The sequence below is a fragment of the Amphiprion ocellaris genome, chromosome 20 (assembly GCF_022539595.1).
Source record: "Amphiprion ocellaris isolate individual 3 ecotype Okinawa chromosome 20, ASM2253959v1, whole genome shotgun sequence".
NCBI lineage: Eukaryota > Metazoa > Chordata > Actinopteri > Pomacentridae > Amphiprion > Amphiprion ocellaris.
In genome coordinates this window covers 4162213-4176835 of record NC_072785.1, presented here as the reverse complement: position 1 = coordinate 4176835, position 14623 = coordinate 4162213, and the positions used below count along the sequence as shown (strand labels likewise).

Genomic DNA, 14623 nt, shown 5'->3' with positions numbered 1-14623 from the left:
ACTGACCAGGACTGTGAGGTCTGTAAGAACAAGGACAAGTTTAGGGCCGAGTTTCGTTGTCTGCAAAATGAGCTAAAGGAGCTGAAGAAGCAGCAGGCCATAAGTAAAACAGAATGGGACAAGAAAATGTCTCTCGCTGTTAAAGAAGCCGTAGAAAGAAAAGATGCCCAGATAGAAAAGTTAAGCAAAGACTTAGTACACCACAAAGAGGTGGTAGCACTGCAGCAGCAAAAAATACACCAACTGGAAAATGATTGCAGTTTGCAAGAAAAAACTATTCAAAAGCAAGCAAAAGATCTCCAGACTGTCACAGAGGCAAAATCCAAAAATCCTGAGCAGGTTCTCCGGCAAGAGAATGGATGTGACCTAACAAGACAGATCACTGAGACTGTTGACGCGTATTACAGGTATCTTGCTCAAAAGAACAAGGACACCATTGACCAATTGTTGGCTGAACGCACACAAACAGCACAGCAGCTGGAGAACAAAAGTCAAGCAGTGGAGGAACTGACGCATGAAATGGCTCTAAAAAATGATCTAATAGATAAACTACAAAGGTATCACTGGGAGGACATACACGTAAAAAATCAGCTGATGTCTGCCCAGGGACGCCTCACTGCAATGGAGGACAATCACAAAAAGGTGGCTGATGAAAACAAAAAGCTGACAGAGGAGCTGAGGCTTCTGAAATTGGAGGTCAAGCACACTGAAAAGACTGAGCCTCACACTGTGACTCAATCAGAGGTCAAGTGTGAGATAGCATCGGCTTCAGAGACCACCAATACTCACGGGCAGTCATCGAAGCCGACATCATCTCCATCAACCATCAGGGCTGAGGAGAAGAGCAAAGAGTCTGTCAAACCCCCGCCCAACATAAAGAGACCCTTCTGTACCACCCGGCGGCTATCTCAGCTGACACCACCTCCATCAGCCATCAGGGCTGAGGAGAAGAGCAAAGAGTCTGTCAAACCCCCGCCCAACATAAAGAGACTCTTCTGTACCACCCGGCGGCTATCGAAGCTGACACCACCTCCATCAGCCATCAGGGCTGAGGAGAAGAGCAAAGAGTCTGTCAAACGCCCGCCCAACATGAAGAGACTCTTCTGTACCACCCGGCGGCTATCGAAGCTGACACCACCTCCATCAGCCATCAGGGCTGAGGAGAAGAGCAAAGAGTCTGTCAAACCCTGCCCAACATAAAGAGACTCTTCCGTACTACTAGATAGATGTGGCCTGGCCCAGAACGTGAGGATGACTGATCATCTTCACCAGCCAGAGAACAGGATCTGTGTCCTTCCCTTTAATATATAGTGATAGTTTTTATATATATATTTATATACTGTAGAGTAGTAATTACTGTTCTGTTAAAAGATTCATTCAATTTAACATGAATGCATTTTTAAAAAAAAATAATCAAAAAATAAAACTAGAAAGGAAAAGAAAATTCATGTTGTTCATTCTAAATTGCACTTTAGTTCATTTAGTATTTTTGTTCTCTCATTGAACAGCTGACATAAATATTGAAATTGTTACACTTGCACCATGATGACAGTGAATGATGACAAGTTCATCCAGGTCCCAGCAACTTCAATGTCTCATAAACAGTCTGTAAAGATACAAATACAATTTCTGATCAGTATTTATGAGGGGCCATCAGGGACATTATTCAGGATTACCATTCACACACACACACATATGAAACTAAACATATTCACACATGATAGTAAAAACCTCACACACTTACAACTGAAATGCTCTCATAGACACTACTGAACTGTTGTCCTCTTAAACATACTACTGAAATGCTCTCACACACACTACTGAAACGTTCTCACACACACTACTGAAACGTTCTCACACACACTACTGAAATGCTCTCACACACACTACTGAAACGTTCTCACACACACTACTGAAACGTTCTCACACACACTACTGAAACGTTCTCACGTATATATGTGTGTGTGTGTGTGTGTGTGTGTGTGTGTGTGTGTGTGTGTGTGTGTGTGTGTGTGTGTGTGTGTGTGAGAAAACATGAATATGCAGGGCTGTGTTATTTTATCTGATTCCATTTTGTTGTTTTTCTCAGGGGTGTCAAACTCATTTTAGTCCAGGGACCACATAAAACCAATCTGATCTCCAGTGGGCCCCACCAGTAAAATCACAGCATAATAACCTATAAATAACCACAACTCCAACTTTCCCCTTTGTTTTAGTAAAAAAAAAAGTACATCCTGAAAATGTTCACATTTAATGAAGTATCTTTTTACCAAATATTATGAATCTGAAATTTAAGGAAAACAAGTTCAATTTCAACAGTAGCCTATTATGCCTCAGTTCATCATTTACACATGCATTGTAACTGCCAGATAACAGTTTATCTACAAAAATACAAAACATTCAGTCACAGGTTTCTGGAACTGAACAATCTAGTATTTCACTTCATGATCAGAACAACTTGTCAAGTTCTAGAAATTATTTTAAATTTACAGTTTTACAGATTTACAATTTACAGTTAATGTTGTAATTTTTATCATTTGTAAAGTCGGCCCCCGGGCCGAAATGGACCGTCTGGTGGGCCCACAGGCCGTATGTTTGACATTGCTGGTAAAAACAATCGGAGGAGATGAGCCGAGTATGTGACGTGATCAAGTACGCTGGTGTTCCGACTGCACATTAATGATGCGTTCTCCTGTTCTCAGGAGTCTGTACTTCGGAGTCTGAACGGCCAGTGCATATACCATAGATATATACAGAAGATCATTATTATTATTATTATTTATATCTATGGCATATACAGTCTATGGGGCCAGCACAATTTCAGTATTGTTGTACGTCGCGAAAAACAGGCCGACGTTAAAACAATAGTTCAGCTAATTAGTTCCGTGTTGAAGGACCTTTTCCTCCCAGTCGCCCGCGCCCCCCCCGACATGCCTCTGCGCCCCCCTAGGGGGTCGCGCCCACTATTTGAGAAACACTGGTCTAATGCAACAACAGGCGGGCAACAGTCTCACGCTGCCTCAGGGACCAACACAGTGGAGAGTCAACTCACTACACTGTTCTCATCTCGCGGCATCAGCGGCGCGCCACAGCCGTCTGTTGGCCCTTTACGGACCTCCATGCCGCGTTATCAAGCTCAGCAGAGCTTCAGCACATGGACATCGAGCACACGGAGAAGAAGGTGAGATGGATGTTTACACTGCGTTGCCATTGTAACTATTGATGCATATTCAGTTTTTTTTGTTTATTTATTTTTTTTTAAATTTCTGATCGATGACGAAGCTCGTTAACTGAGTTTTAAACCGTTAACTTGCCGATCTGCTGCCATTGTCTCTGAATTGTTTCAGCTATGGCAGCGTGACCCTCACCGTCTGTTTACGCACAGTCTGTTCTTTCGTTATTATTTCAGAGTCCGTGCACATCAGCATTACGATTTCAACAAAGATATAATACTACTCCCAAATCCATCATGGGGAATTGTCCTCAAACAAGGCACAAAAGTTTGGCTGCACAAACATGGACATATCCTCAGTGCCTTGAGTTCCAGAAGGTCTGGGACCACCAGACTGTCATACAACACATCAGGGATGGATTTGGTGAGTGTATTCCAGAAGATGTCAGGTAAAACCTTTCTCTCTTTGTATTAATAAAGAGAAAAAACACAGAGTTTATATAAGTAGAATGATAGCCCTATAGGGGAGACTGGGGTAAGCTGAGCCAAAGAGTAAGTTAAGCAACCCCCTGTTGTTAGGAAACGGTAATAAAAATTGATCATGTGACCAAATATTAATTAATTAATGAATTATACTGTTCATTTAATATTACTGATATTTTCACTAAAGGGCTAACCCTTGTCAATAAATTGTTAACTAATAACTGCTTCTATAGCAAGCCAATATGCTGCTTCTTGTGATGCCAGGTATCTGAAAGCACAACCATTGAGGACCTTGAAAAGGCAAAGGCACCTCTGCTTGACTACTTGGCCAATGCAGGATGTCTGAGGCCTCTTCGGTCAATCAGAGACAGGGATCTGCTGGTACAAGACGTCATGTTTCAGGTCATCCACAGGGTTCAAGGACCATTCCAAAGGTATTCAGTGTTGGTTAACAGTCAGTTTAATCAGAATATGGAATAGAATTTTAACCATCAACCAACACAGACTACGTTCCTGTAACAAATTGACAATGTCAAAAATTCTGAATGAATGCAACAAAATACAATTGTTTTTTTTTTGTTTTGTTTTGTTTTTTACAGATTCCGTGAAGGACTGAAAACTCTGGGGGTTCTGGAGAAAATCCAAAAACATCCAGACAGCTTTCGCCCCCTGTTCTGCTATGACTGCTGACCAGTTGGATGATCTTTTCGCCATTCGTCTGTCACCAGAAGGGAGCAACAAGAGAGTTGTAGAGGAAGTGGTGATTCCCTTTTGGAGAGACTATCTTCAAGATGCAGAAGGTATTTGACTTGAATCCTTGCCGTTCGGTTGAGAAATAATGCATTTTTTATAATGAAGAAACTACTATTGAGACAATGACTTATTAGGGAAAGCCGAATGAATATATGTTCAGATGTGTATTTGCATGTATGTGTGTATGTACAATATACTTTTAGGCTTTAAACTGTAGAGATATTAATCATTCTAATTAGACAAATAAAAATACCTAGCAAAGGTTGATTCTGTTCTGTTTTATGGAAGAAGAAGGACCATCTAAACTACAGAAGATATTGGCATTCGCCACTGGAGCATCTGTTGTCCCTCTATTGGCTTTTCCCCAAGTCCGTCTGTTGAGTTCATTCATAAAGGAGATGACGATTTCTCTTCTACACCACTGTTCCCAATGGCCAGCACCTGTGTTAACTGTATCAGGTTGCCACTCCATGCATCATACCAACTCTTTAAGGAGAAGTTTGACTTTGCCATAGGAAACACATATGGGTTTGGCAGAGCCTGAATGCCATGTTTGTGTCTTTTATGTTCTATTCTATTTATTTACACATTGTTCATTAGTTTTACAGAAAGTTTGAACAAAACATAGTTGAAAGGAAAACACATTAACATAGCCTCCTTACAGAAAGATGTGGAGGAGTGAGGAAAACAAATCAATACCATGGTTCCCATCATTTTCAACTGGATTTACTTGTTGGATCCTGTTCATTGTGGCCTCATTGATTGTTATTGTAATGTCTGGAATTGTAATGTTGTTATTAGTTTGAAGTTGCGGCAAAGGCTCGTGTTCATTGACGTCATACTCTGTGTCCAAATGAATAATGTCATTTATAATTGGTTCAATTCCAATGTTGTTAATGACACCTGAATGCCACAACTGAAGAGGTGTCTGGCCCCCTTGTGTCGAGAGGCCATGGTTGTTCCACTGGTTAATAAATTCGGTCACAGCCTGCTGAATTCTTGGCAAATAAACATAATGCAGACAAAAAAGATGTAGTTCATTCAATGAATTAAGAATACCTTGTTCTTCCATGAAGTTAAAAATGTTGATGAAGTGTCTGCAAACAACTCTATTGAGTTCTGCCCATAGTCTTTCAATTCTCTGATTATGAACTGAAACACCTGTAATAACACTGTTCAGTCCCCTTCTTTCCAACATAAAACGTGCAACAAGTATATTTTCCATGCCATGATCACATCTGACCCTTGCAGGCAAGCCAAAGTTCTCAACGCCCTCTAAAAATAATGATACTTGACACTTGAGGCCCTGTTATTAGATGAGCACCGCAGGTATATAATAGTCCGACTGAAGCCATCAACACAGCCGTGCATGACTAGATGCCACCTCACAAGCTTGTGGTTTCCATCGAAATGCCTGTTGGGAGACCAGAATCATCATCATCATCATCATCATCATCATCATCATCATCATCATCATCATCATTATTATTATTATTATTTACCCTTATGGGTAAACAGGGACATTTTTGTCCTTTCAGTCAATTATTTGCTTAACTTTTGACCATAATTTTGGTTTTGTTTCTCAATATGGAATGATTTTTGTAGTAAGGTGTTTTTCATGACAAGTGTTAATATTCAAAATCTGATTTTTTCAGAGGTCAAAGGTTAAATGGGGCCAAAGTTATAATAAATGTTGGAGGGCTGGGGATTTCTTTAAAGATCAGGCTTAAATATACATAAGACCTGTGACAAAATAGATTTTCATGCATTATTTTTTTTGCAGTGTCAGATTCATGATTGACGACCCTTTGAAGTCATCGGGACATAAATGTCCTCTCCCCAAAACTGCTATAAAAACATATCAGGTTCATATTTTTTGTACTTTTTGTGCTCAAATCATTCAATCAACTTCAGACCTAATGAAAAATATCAAATATTTGATTATTTCTTTTATTTCAACTTTTTAAATGCCCATTTGATCACAGGGATGTCACTGTTTTTATTAAAAAATGTAATTATGTTTTTTAATGTTTTTTTTCATAAAAACAGTGACATCATGTAATCAAATTGGTATGTAAAGGGTTAAAATAAAAGACATGATTAAATATTTGATATTTTGGATTAGGACTGAAGTTGTTTGAATGATTTGAGCAAAAACATGTTCAAAAAATATTGTATTTTTAAAGCACTTTTTGGGGTATGACTTTTATGTCCTCTGGTGACCACATAGGGTCGTAAATTAAAGCGACCCACAAGAGTTAATGGTGTGGCATGGCACCTTTACTGATTTTGGCAAGTCTTTCATTGTGAGCTTAGCATAATTGGTTGGGGGACTGAACACCGTAGACCCTCCGCCTTATAGCATGGCGACGTCGAAATGATCGCCCAATGGGATCCACTCGATAAAGGCTTTCTCTGACCCGCCAACGCTGGATCCTTATGTGGCGTGATCTCAGGCTTCCAAGAACATAAGTTTCCCCTGCATTTGGGGTATTCTGTAATATTACAGTCACAAGGGTATCCAGTTCTTGATTTGACATAACTGCATATCTCCGTGGTTCAAATCCCAGTAGTTGTCTGTGTCTGTGCAGAGTTCTTCGACATCCCAAAGCAGGATGCAATTCTCTGCCATGTCATGCCAATAGACACACAGTGAGAAATCTGTTGACTGGTTATGGTGTATCTGGGACGGCCAGGTTGACCAGTGAAGGTTGTTGGGGGTAACAAATTTGCATCAGCAGACCTCTGCCTGGCCTCATGTTCTTGAAGCAAATTGCAAAAACACCTGTGCAGCGATTCCAGTAGGTGACAGACATCCCTATTTGAAGGATCATATCTGGGCACCACCGCATGTAGAGCAGATAAAGTTCTTGTATGGTCATCAAGTACTCTATAGAGACGTTCCTGGTCAAAATTATTGGGCTCATTCTCTGAAGCGATTCAATACACTGCAAAGCGCTTGAAAAAAAAAACTATTACATTCGCTTTATTCCCTTTCACATCATATAATAAAGTTTGCACTAAAAAACAAAAAACAAAGAAGACTAGATGAAAAGTCATTATTAGCACTGTCACTTAACACTCTTCACGGCGTTCCCTCCAGTGATTATCCACCATGAGCGTCCCCAAAATGCTCCAAAGAAAAATGGCCTAAACTTCCTCTTTTAAGATACCTTCCTGTTACAGTGAAATACCTTCCTGTTACACTGAAATCTCAGTAGTGTATGTGAGAGTGTTTCAGTAGTGTGTGTGAGAGCATTTCAGCAGTCTGTAAGAGGACAACAGTTTAGTAGTGTGTATGAGAGCGTTTCAGTTGTAAGTGTGTGAGGTTTTTACTATAATGTGTGAATATGTTTAGTTTCATATGTGTGTGTGTGTGTGAATGGTAATCCTGAATAATGTCCCTGATGGCCCCTCATAAGTATTGGCGGCTATCTTAACTCTTCCTGCGAGGACTCGGTTTACTTCCTCGTGCCAGGGTAATAGCTAAGTCTCATATTGATACATAACATCAACACACAATATATGAAATATGTAGCTTAAACACCCAGTGAACTGCCACATATACTTGCTTAACACTGCTAACTGAACACAACAAACAACTGTTACTGCACAGTGTCACTAGACATTGTTTATGCTACAGCTACTGCTAGTGACGGTCCTCTGATACCCGAGGCTTCCACACATGCGCGGTAGCTCATGAAGCAAACGTATCGAGCCACTGTGCCGACGCGTGGCTTGGTCACGTGACTCAGTGACGTTTGAAGCACTCAACTGCTTCGAATCACCTGATTGGTTTGGTTTGTTATGCGACTTACTGCGTGGGATCGAGTGTGTTCCGAGATAGGAGATCCCTTAGTGTCGTTCATTTGAATGATTTTCCGCAGAATAGGTTGGTTTTGTTGCTGTCGTTAGTTGCTTTGACAGTTAGTAGTGTTTATATATATATATATATATATATATATATATATATATATATATATATATATATATATATATATATATATATATAGATAGATAGATAGATAGATATAGATATAGATAGATAGATAGATATAGATATAGATATAGATAGATATATATAGATAGATAGATAGAGCTGCAGCAGGAGCCAATCAGGAAAAGGTCCTGTGCATGGCATAATTTCCATTTGCTACCGGATAACAAGGCAGCTACGAGTGTTATTTTTATTTCACCTGTATTTACATTGGAAAACTCAGGGCAAGCTCTCATGTACAATGATGCTGCTGTAGAAAATATAATTACACTATTGTTGTCCTTGATGTGCATGCCTGTAGGAGCCAATGCCCAATTTCAATGGAATGGAAAATTACTTGAATGCATTCAAATTATGATTGACTTTGGTAAGTGATTGTTTCACAGGTCCAGTGTATGCTGTGTGATACCAGGCTCATCTGTGCTGTGTGAACAGGCTTTTTTCAGGGCTGTGGAAATAGTAAAAGAAGAAACCCCTTGAGTCTGACAACTGTTGATAAATTGTTATTTCTAAATAAAAAACCATATCCAGTTACACAAGCACACCCACTGATCTGTTTTCAAGCACACCCTCTTTACCAACCTCTTTACCAATTAACACCATGACATACTTTACCAAAATCCATAATATAATCTGTATTTGCACCAGCCCCATGTGAAAATTACATCAGTCTGTATTTATAGAGCACATCTCATGAATGTAGCAGCACTGTTTAAATGTTTCATAACACAGAATATAAGTGAAGAGTATATAGGGTTACAGACAAATATGGCAAATAAGAAACATGCTCTTCAATAGTTATTGTCATTATTATTACTAGTAATACTATCATTATTGTAGCCACTAGCACAGATACAGTCATCTACTGTAGTCAAACAGGAACGTGCATTGCGAATCAAATCCAAAACAATCCATGAGCCAATCAGTAACATGAATCGATTGCACTTCATTTTATTGACCACTAGATGTCCTACTCGAGCACTGTCAGTGAAGCCTCAAGTGAACCATGTTTTGAATGAAGTGTCGAAGCCTCAACAAAGCCTCGATCAGCCATCACTAGCTACCGCGGGGTGGAGGGCCTATATTGGCAGCCGATGCTAGCGATAGTTAGCTTCCTTCCATTATGACATGTAACACGCTGCAAACAGAAAACACGGCACCACAAATTAAACATAAGTGTAATACAAATATATACATATGGTAGCCATGGTCGACCCCGGTCTTGTGAGGTCAACCGTCCGCGTCACATGACCGGAGGAGCGTCACTGGATTGGCTGGGTGTTGGTTCGATTTTGGCCAGGATCTATTAATTACGCCTATGTCCCCCCGATGTGAACAGCGAATTTTTTGACAGCGAATTTTGCACATTCAATTTTTTGACGGAGAATTTTGAACATTGAATTTTTTGATGGTGAATTTTGAACACATCGAATTTTTTTGACCACAAATTTTGAAGACATTGAATTTTTAACTGTTTTTTAGAATTTTGATGAGCTAAATTCAGACAAAAAATTCACATACATAATTTTGATGCAAAAGAATTCAAAGTAAGAAATTCAGCAGCTTTTAAAATTCAGAATCTGATGTAGTGGGGCAGATAACTGCAAAATACACCCAGAATACTTCGGTTTGTGATGCAAGCATGAAATTTGCCAGAAATACTCTTTTTGGTCCACTCTGTTAGGCGCTGGCCACGAAAAAATCGAGATGGCGACCATTTTTCAAGATGGCTGCCATCCAGATGGAAAAGGTTTTATTCTTAAAGTAAGAAATTGACTTTAAGACAATATTTTTAGTGTATACCTATGTTTCAGGGGTCAAAGAAGCTAATAGGAATGTTTTCTTGGCTCTAGTACATAATCAAATGCTCATATCAAAGATGCCGTCCAAGATGGCTGCTATGAAATCTATAAATCTTAATATTTTAGGTCAGGTTTCCCATCATGCATGTCTTGTGTTCTGTGGCGATGGTACTGGTTGTACCCTGTAAGGGTCCTGCGCGGCAGGAGCCAAGCCCCAGTTTGTGCTGAGCACAGTGGGGTCACCTAGAAACCCAACTTTTATTAGGCAAAGTCACTTGTGATCTGTGATGTTTGTGATGTTCATGAATAAGACCTGAGACCGCATTCTGACTTTACCACGTTTCCATTACCACACCACCCAAACCAACGCCAACTGCACATGTGTTTGTAGGCTCCTGTCGCATATCGTGTCATAGGCTTAGGCAGATGGACTATGCATGTTACACTGGTGAGCCAGCACTAACAAAGTGCAGGCTTCATAATTTTAACAAATGGTTTATAACCATATATATCAATAAGTAAACCCTAAAAAGCTTAATTTTGTTCCAAATGCTAGTTGGTGAACAATGGTTTAAAGCTATTGTGACAGCCATCTTGGACTGCATCTTTGTTTCAGCAATACCCATGGGAACTAGGAATCTAAAAGCATGTCCAACTAATTTAATGTTTCCAAAAACCTAGGTATAGATCACAAAATAGGATTCTATGTCTAATGTTTCCTGAGGTATCAGCATTTTTTTTTTTTGGTTTTGCGACAGACATCTTGGATACTATCTTTGTTATAACTATGCTGTGATGTGTTACATTACAACAAATAATCAAACTAAAAATCTTAGACACAAAAAAACTTTGGTTTTACGGCTTAATGTGGTCTTTTTCAAATATTTAACTGCAGTAGAGGAATTTGCTGTGCATGTGGTGGCCATCTTGAAAAATGGCCACCATCTTGGAATTTTGCGTGGCCAGCGCCTTTTAAAAAAAAAAGTGGACCTAAAAGAGTATTTGTGCAAAAATTTAATGCTTGCACCACAAACCAAAGTATTTTGCAGTTATCTGCTCCACTATGAGTCTGATTTGCTTCCATACCGATCTTTCACATGACAAAACCAATACTGACTCCTACTGGCGAAAATGAATATCGCCCTACGGTCACTTAAGCAGGTAAGTTTCCCCTATTTTAGGAGTAACACAAGGCCTTGGAAATTATATTAAAACGAAAAAATAATAGTGGTGGGACCAAACTAATTACAAGAACTAAAATTCTGGACATCAACATGAACAATAAATATGTCCAGGGTGCCACAAAATGCCTCTACGTCTCTATGCTGATTCACAAAAAAATGCTGAGACTTTCACATTTTGTTCAAAATGTTATTTGTCATGCCAAAAAAGTTTTGTAAAACATTTTGTCTGAATTCAGCAAATTCAATATTTTTAGATTGTTTTTGTATTTTCACTCTGAAGCCATTTTAAGGACTAGAAGAAAAGAGGTCTTGGTGTTTTCTGTGCAGTGTGATGCAGCTATAGTGTCATTAGTCATTAACACTTTGATTTTTCCATCCATCCATCCATTATCTATACACCGCTTAATCCTCACTAGGGTCATGGGGGGGGCTGGAGTCTATCCCAGCTGACTCAGGTGAAGGCAGGGGACACCCTAGACAGGTCACCAGTCTGTCACAGGGCTACATACAGAGACAAACAATCACTCTCACATTCACACCTACGGGCAATTTAGAATGATCAATTAACCTCAGCATATTTTTGGACTGTGGGAGGAAGCCGGAGTACCCGGAGAAAACCCACGCATGCACAGGGAGAACATGCAAACTCCATGCAGAAAGATCCTGGGAAAGCCGGGACGCGAACCAGGGATCTTCTAGCTGCAAGGCGAAAGTGCTAACCACTACGCCACTGTGCAGCCCCTACTTTGATTTTTCATTTTACCAAAATAAAAAGCAAGCAAGCAGCATTGATGAGAACTCTGGGCTTCAGGTGAAGACAGGATGGAGTTTTCCTTTCCAGGAAAGGAAAAAAGGAATTTTTTTTCTTCCAAAAAAAAAAGAAAGATCACAAATGATTTTCTCCAAATTCATTAATATTTAATGAGGAATCACCTATTTTGTATGTCTAAAAGTTCAATTTCATAAAACTTGTAATACAAAAAATACTGTTAGTAGTCTGAAGAAGTTTCATGGTGATATCCATTTGTAAAATTTAATTAATTAGACAATAATTGAAATTTGACTTGTGAATAGGGATTTCAAATAAGAATGTACAGAGGTCATCTTCTCAAACCAGAGTCAGAAATCTCCACTTCAGTCACACTTATGTACACCAAACTTTCATGTTTTATCCCGAAAGGTCCCGGGTTCAAATCCTGGATGAGCCCCCATTTGTTACAGCTTGGCTCAAAAATTGTAACAAAAATAGGGAGACAACAACAGTGTGGTGACTAAAAATGGATTTATTGCAACGCAAATAACCAACCCTGTGAATTAGAGACAACAAACAAAACCCAAAACCAAAACTGCAGCTCCTGTCAGAGAGACCCGGAGCAAGAGTAAGAGGGATTAAATGGAGCTGCGTCACTTAATCACAAGTGTGGCTCATCAGCTGACGACCCTCAGCTCCAGAAAGACCAGACAGGAACACGTGTCCAGGTGGAGGGTCGTCACACAGTCTGTATTCTGAAGGTTTCTGCAGAGGGGAAAATTCATAAAGAAGTCATGATTTTCAGACCCTTTAATTCCCAAAAACATGCTGAAAATGGATGCTGTCTGCTGTTGACAGTTTTATCTGTCAAGGGCAGACAAAACAAAACAAAAAAAAAATCCAAAATCAGGTCTGTAAAAACCTTTGACTCTATAATGTCAACAAAACAGAATAAGATTTTTTCCTTTATCCAGATTTCACTCCTAGAAATTAGCCTTGTTTAAAAACACAAATACCAAAGACAAACACCTTGTTTTAATATATAAACCTAAACATGTTTTTTTAGCGTTGTAATTCAAAAAGAGTGACCTTAATGTAAGTAATCAACCAAGGCAGATTTAATGACCATGTTAGATTTAAAAAATTAAATTTACCTTCAGTGTTTCCCCTGAAACACAGATTTGAATCAACACCTCTCAGATACAAACATCAAACTTAACTTCCACTGAAGCAGTGTTAGTAACAGGACTGTTGTATTATAGTTATAAAACTCTTTGGGCTATTCACTGTTTTTCTTTTCTCTCTCCCCAGTGGCTTCAGCTGACCATGTACTCTTAAGTTGCCTTCTTGTCTATAAGACAGTCACGTGACATCAACTCTGTCACAGAAATCAAAATGTATTTTTGCACAGGTGTGGCGTGAAGAGCAGGTTTGAGAATCAGAGGTTTCATTACTTTTCTTGTATTATATTTAGACATCTCTCAGGTTTTCATGGTCTAGATTAAAAGTCAACTTTAGTTTGAAATCCTAAAGCATCATCAGTTTTCTCGGCTTTAAAGCGAGCGATCAAATTTGATTATCAGTGCTGTTAAAGACAATGAATGAATCGTTATAGAAATACTGAATGTATATTGTTTTTAAAGTAAAGTGGAGGTGAACCCTTTAAATTATTGTTTGTTTATTGCTGTACACATACAGTAGGTATTAAACAAATGAAGTACATACTGTACAATATAACATACAAAACTTAAGGCATGACTTTAATACAGCATCACAGATTTTTGTATCTCATTCTCTGGACAGTTTGGTTTCAAATATGTATTGTACAAAATTAGAAAGGGACCATTTCCTAGAATTAGAGTATTAGAAATGCAAAAATGTTATTCAAAACTGAGGTTTTACATATTTAATGATGCAAAATGCCACCATAAGAGGAATTACTTTTAAATGTGTCTGGTGTAAGAGGGGCCAACAGTCTGAGTCTGACGGTAAGTACAGTTTATTATCTCCATAATGTAGAGAGAAGAAGAAAAAAAACAGGTCAGTGTGTGATGAAAAACATGACATCTGGAATATATTCAGTAGGGAACTTGAGGATGCTACAAAAATAGACAAGAATCTGGGACTGAACTGTTGGTGGTTGTGCTGTAATGTGGGTAATGTAGGCACAAAATAACTAAACTGTACAGATGGATGATTTACTAAGACAAATGTGGACATTTGATGACTGTATGCATGTCTGGCATTTAAGAGAAAAATCTGCAACCTGTTTTGTATTAGTTCACACTATCAGCTGCTTCACACAAGCTGCTCTGACGTGTTTATGCCATCTTTGCTGAAATGTTCTTTATAATTCGCTTCACATAAGAACTAATGACACTCATGATGTGCTGTCAGAAGCCTTGTGTGATGGATTCACAGCGTTAACAAAAAATGTGTTGACCAACGAATGCAAAAATAAAGAAATAAACTCAGGATTTG

General features: G+C 39.0%; 1 long non-coding RNA gene across 1 annotated transcript; it reads left to right on the top strand.

The window, feature by feature from the left end:
- The first annotated feature begins 3905 nt into the window (after positions 1-3905).
- LOC111568233 (uncharacterized) lies at positions 3906-5654 on the top strand. Its single transcript, XR_008600069.1, has 3 exons — positions 3906-4089; positions 4255-4455; positions 4697-5654. It is a non-coding gene; the product is annotated as an uncharacterized LOC111568233 (long non-coding RNA).
- The last annotated feature ends 8969 nt before the right edge of the window (positions 5655-14623 follow it).